Source organism: Oculina patagonica, unplaced genomic scaffold, assembly GCF_052425735.1.
Source record: "Oculina patagonica isolate OP01 unplaced genomic scaffold, crgOcupat unplaced1143, whole genome shotgun sequence".
NCBI lineage: Eukaryota > Metazoa > Cnidaria > Anthozoa > Scleractinia > Oculinidae > Oculina > Oculina patagonica.
This window is the reverse complement of record NW_027557132.1, coordinates 1-5,590: the sequence shown is the minus strand read 5'-3', so window position 1 is coordinate 5,590 and position 5,590 is coordinate 1. Positions and strand designations below refer to the sequence as shown.

General features: G+C 37.2%; 1 pseudogene; it reads right to left on the bottom strand.

Moving 5' to 3' along the window:
- Positions 1-284: 284 nt before the first annotated feature.
- LOC144639640 (blastula protease 10-like) lies at positions 285-4,729 on the bottom strand (annotated as a pseudogene).
- Between the last annotated feature and the right edge of the window lie 861 nt (positions 4,730-5,590).

Here is a 5,590-nt window from a genome sequence, read left to right as displayed (position 1 = left end):
TCAGTAGGTTGCGCGCGGTTGCGCGGATTCACAGAATTAGCTGTAGGCTCTTAGCCAATGAAAATGACTACAAAGTAAAATAACATGATTTATTAGTCTGGTAAGATTCTGATAAGCTGCGCAATTCAACCAGATGCGTTTGTATTAACCAATCAACCAAAAAATCGCAAAATTAACAAACAGTTAAAACAACAAATTCTTTATGTGCAACCATGCACGAAGAGGGGTAAGTGCAAAAAACTAAATCGTAGTTCCTATTAAAATAAAAACTACAAAATTCCTACCACTTATGACGTTCTGCATGTAAATTGTTAAATAGCGATCTCGATCAAACCGAGATTGCTCGTGAAAAAAGCCAAGGGCGTGACCTGTAAGAAACGAGGAAAACAATTTCATTGTTTACAACTGTATAATAAAAATTTTCATTATATCAAAAAAGTAAGCCGTTCTAGAATCATTTATTTTTTACTGTACTCTTAGATAATAATGATGTTTAATAATTAGTGAATTCAACGACTAGGAAAAATATCCCGAGATCTCCCAACAGGCATTAAAGGCCACTCCCATAAATTTCGGATAGGGTTGCCCCGCGAAGGCTCTTAAACCCTGACTCTATTAAAGGATAAACAAAGCTGAAATTTGATATGCTTTAAAGGCCCAAAACCGAAAAATGACATCCTATTCAAGAGGAGGAGAAGCGTTCCGTGACGTCTCAAGTAACGGCTAACCGCCCACGGCAAAACACAAATCTTTATAAAATCGCTTTACAAAAACTTTCACGGGTAGTTCAGTTTTTTAAATACCTTTTTTTCCGTTAAGCTGGGCGTTTATTTAAGCTGATAGAATCTAAGTGCCCCATATTAGGATCATACCGGAAAAACAATACCAAAACGAGCAAAAATGATACCCTGTTTAGGACCGAGAACCTCAAAAACCATACCCTATCCCGCAGCACATAACCATAAAACAGTCCATATATGGGAGTAACCACCCGGGCAACCTACTCACCAAGCTTCAGTAAGCTTATGCTGCAGGTTAAAATGCCACAGAATACCCACAGACTGCCACGATTGTCTTAGTTGATGATCGTAATGATTTTATTACATTTTTATTATTTTATACATTGGTTGATTAGCCAATCAGTCAACTTACTGGTCGGACTCTTAACTAATCAAAGTTCAGATCTTACATTGTTAGTTTCTTAGAAGCCAATAACTTTTAGCAGTTTTGAAATTCGAGAATTTCGATCTTGCCAGAACGGAAAGAGGTTATGATTTATCACTAGGTTATAAAGTATTTAATCCGGCTATTCTACCTGGAAACAAAAATCGTACTATCTGCAGTTCAAAGTTTAAGAACTTTGTGAAACGACAATCATGATGTAATTCCATCATCCCCTTAAGTTCGCTCAGCGAACTAAGCTTTACAAGATAACACCCACTTATAATTATGAAATTTGGTTGATGGATTTATTAATGAGCAATGTTTCTGCACGACATTAAGGCTGAACACTAAGATAACCTATTAAAGAGTTACTTGTACCTATTTCGTGGGCCACAGTGCCGTGGTACCAACATCCATTACCCAATGAGAGCTGTTGCATTCGGCCTGTTGTACCCACATATGACCAGCATCTGAAGAAAAAAGAAAGCTTAATGATTTAACTAACAGCGAAGCAAACCCTGTAAAAGAGATGATGCAGTTATAACAACAGTAAAGTAACAAACAGAACAGTATAGTACAGTACATCACAGCACAGTACAGCACAGTGCAATACAGTGCAGTGCAGTGCAGTGCAGTGCAATGCCGTGCAGTGCAGTGAAGTTCAGTCCAGTTCAGTTCAGTTCAGGTACAGTGCAGTGCAGTGCAGAACAGTGCAGTACAGTGCAGTACAGTGCAGTGCAGTGCAGAGCAGAGCAGAGCAGAGCAGAGCAGAGCAGAGCAGAGCAGAGCAGAGCAGAGCAGAGCAGAGCAGTACAGTGCAGTGCATTGCAGTGCAATGCCGTGCAGTGCAGTTCATTGCAGTTCAGTGCAGTGCAGTGCAGTATAGTGCAGTACAGTGCAGAGCTGTGTAGTACAGTGCAGTGCAGAGCAGTTCAATGCCGTGCAGTTCAGTGCATTTCAGTGCAGTTCAGTTCATTGCAGTGCAGTGCAGTACGGTGCAGTGCAGTGCAATGCCGTGCAGTGCAGTACAGTGTAGTGCATTACAGTGCAGTACAGTGCAGAGCAGTGTAGTTCAATGCCGTGCAGTTCAGTGCATTTCAGTGCAGTTCAGTTCATTGCAGTGCAGTGCAGTACGGTGCAGTGCAGTGCAATGCCGTGCAGTGCAGTTCAGTGCAGTGCAGTACAGTACATTACAGTGTAGTGTAGTGCAGTGCAGTACAGTGTAGTGCAGTGCAGTGCAGTGCAGTACATTACAGTGTAGTGCAGTGCGGTGCAGTACAGTACAGTACAGTACAGTACAGTACAGTACAGTGCAGTGCAGTGCAGTGCAGTCAGTGCAGTCAGTGCAGTCAGTGCAGTCAGTGCAGTGCAGTGCAGTGCAGTGCAGTGCAGTGCAGTATAGTGCAGTACAGTGCATAGCAGGGCAGAGCAGTGCAGTCCAATGCTACCTGCGTCGAAATAACTGGTAATTCAGGTTGGAAAGTATTTTACCCATCCCCTCCATTTTATTTGTGTATTTAATTTTTCCTTTGCTGTTGTGTGTTGATCTGTTTTACTTTTTTGGAATTTTTATGTGTTTGGTTTTGTTGTTTCAGCATATTTATTTCCTTCTAAGGTTTAATTTTCCTTTACCGTGATATCATATAACAAGTAAAATTTTAAGTTTTAATTCATAATTTATTTTCTTCCTTTTTCTTACCCAGATCCTCGAAAGAATGAAACGTATGCTGACTCTGTGGTTCTTCTTTTAAAGCGGACACACGTCTTTTGCTCCCCACTCATTCATAGCACTCCGGATAGCGTTCATCGCCCTTGGCTCGTTAGCTGTAAATTTTACAAACTTAACATCAAATTGCAGTTAACGTTAGGCTACAATTTCCATACCGACCTTCTATTCTCATGGTGAAAACGTTTGTCAAACAATCATAACAATATCAACATTGGTAAATAAAACCAAAGAAAGTGTTCAATATGTAGATAAAATAAATTGTTATTGTTAATATTATTTTTAACCCTCTACACTTCATGAAGCTCGTTATTTTACACAAAATTATTTTTTATGAAAAAAATTGAGAGGTAATCGTAGGTCAATCGTCTTTTACTTCATTGATTTAATCACTCTTATATTTCGTGCTTTTTAGGATACCGTAAGATTCCGCTTGTAAGACCCCTCCCCCTCGCTTATAAGCCTCGCCGTTTATAGGCCCATCTAACTGTAGGCCAAAAAATACATCTGATTATAAGGCTCACAGATATATCCCCCCCCCCCCCCCCCCACTTCTTCCAATATTGCTCCAAATATGACGTTTTAAAGCTTCATTCAAAGCTAGTTAATGAAGAACGTATTTCGTTCAACACTGCTGTAGATCATTTCGAAAGATTCTTTATATTCCGCTTATAAGGATCTCAGCCGGTGCATTAGCTGTACTAACATTATGAAATAGTTGTTATAGACAGTTTTTAAAGCGCCACTCAGATTAACTCCGAGTTAGACTGAGGCTATCCTTTATAAAAACTCAATTATCGGTATACAAAAAAAATCTTACTTAATGAAGGCTCAATTCTGTATGCCATCACAGCACCAGGCCATTTTCCAGTTGGTATTGAGCTTCGGACATCACCGTCACCACTTTTGTATACTTTTTCTTGTTTTTTTGTAAACCGCATGTCTCCCTCGTAGAGACCGTCGTCTTTGCCAATGAGGTGGCGATTTTCTATAAAGCCAAACAAAAAGATTTTGTCATCCTTTTTTTTAATGAAAAAGTGATCTTGGAGAGAAATATATCTATTCAGGGAAAGACGTAATTTACTATTAATTATATTTTTTTAAGAAAATGTGGCCAGATTTCTCTAGTCGGTAATTGACCGACTGAAATCAGGACTTTGCTTTCCGTAATAAGGAATTCAATTTCTTATTAAGTTCTTTTAGCAGGTCTCACTCTAAAAATAAAAACGAAAACAGCACAATTCTTCTTGACTGATCTTGAACTTTAAATAATTAATTTAATCTTATTTAGTCTCAAAAATTATACAACTTTCTCTTAAACTACTGTAAGAAAATTTATTGTCCCAATGATTTAGTGTTTTAATAAGTTATTTTTATAAAGTAGTACAATAAGTGTATTAGTATTAAGGTATATTTTACTTTATGCTTATCTAGTATTAATTTGTGGTTGTTGTTGTTTTTTGTTTTGGCTTGCCGCGTACCTCGAATATCGTGTACATTCTACCTGCAGAAGGTAGTTATATTTATTATCTGTATTTTATCTGCCATTGAGAATAAATTGTAGTTGTTTTTGTTGTTGTCTGTTTTGCTTTGATCTTAAGACAAGTATTTAGACTAACACGACTGATTTTATAAGTTTTCCAATCGACAGCTTGTCTTTGCCTCACACTGCAAACTTTCTAAAACAGGTTTTAACGCCGTAGTAAGCGATGAGCGATATATGTGCTAAAACCTTCATTTTTAAATATTAGAGAAATCATTAATATACTTACCCTCTGGATTGATAGCCAAAACGACAGCCAAAGCACCGCAAAATACTAGCATCGACTTCATGTCCATTTTAATAGTCAAAAGTATTTTGAGGCTAAAAATATCGCAGAAATGTCGTTTTTATAATGTATTTTATACTTTTTAGGAACACCTACAACCGTTGTTTAAATAATAATTTTTGTAAAAACAATAATTATTTTGACGATGTTAAATTGAAGGAATCATGCAAATAACAATAATTGTAATGATTCTTTTAAACTTATATTTTAAAAAACTGTTCGGTATTTCCTTAATACTCATGCTGATTCAAATAAATACACATGTTTTTAAAAGAAGTAATCGTTATACAAGTAAATTCTATACAGGTTTTTAAGCGTTCATCCACAAAAGAGTAATAATTAGCAGTACTAGCATCGCTTCCCAGTTCTTGACGTAAGGATCGATATTATTCAAATAATGAACATGATTTTTACAGAGATACGATATCGTTATTCGGAGGTAATACTTGAAAGTTGTTTAAACCGACATTGCTGTTTGCGCACAATACAAAAGGGTTATATTATTAGTAGCGTTTTTGTTATGAGTCGCAATTTTTATTGAAGGTCATTACCGTGTATTGCATTGCGCATCCTTACTGCACGGAATTTTACGCGTAATTAGCACACGCGCATAAACAAAATGGCGGCTTTTTCTATGCGGCTTAGTCCGCGAGAAAAATGAATCGTCTCTTTCTCGTAAACGAGTATGGTGACCTATCAATTTTTTTCTCAGATTTTGGGTGTAGTGATCAAAATCTTTCTGTAAAAACAAAACAGAACAATTCCCATGTTTGAAAAATAAATTATCACTGGACTGAAATATGTACTATGCCAGTACTCGCAAGGGAATTAAAAGGAATTATGTGGTCTATGACAAGGACTTCCTGCTCCT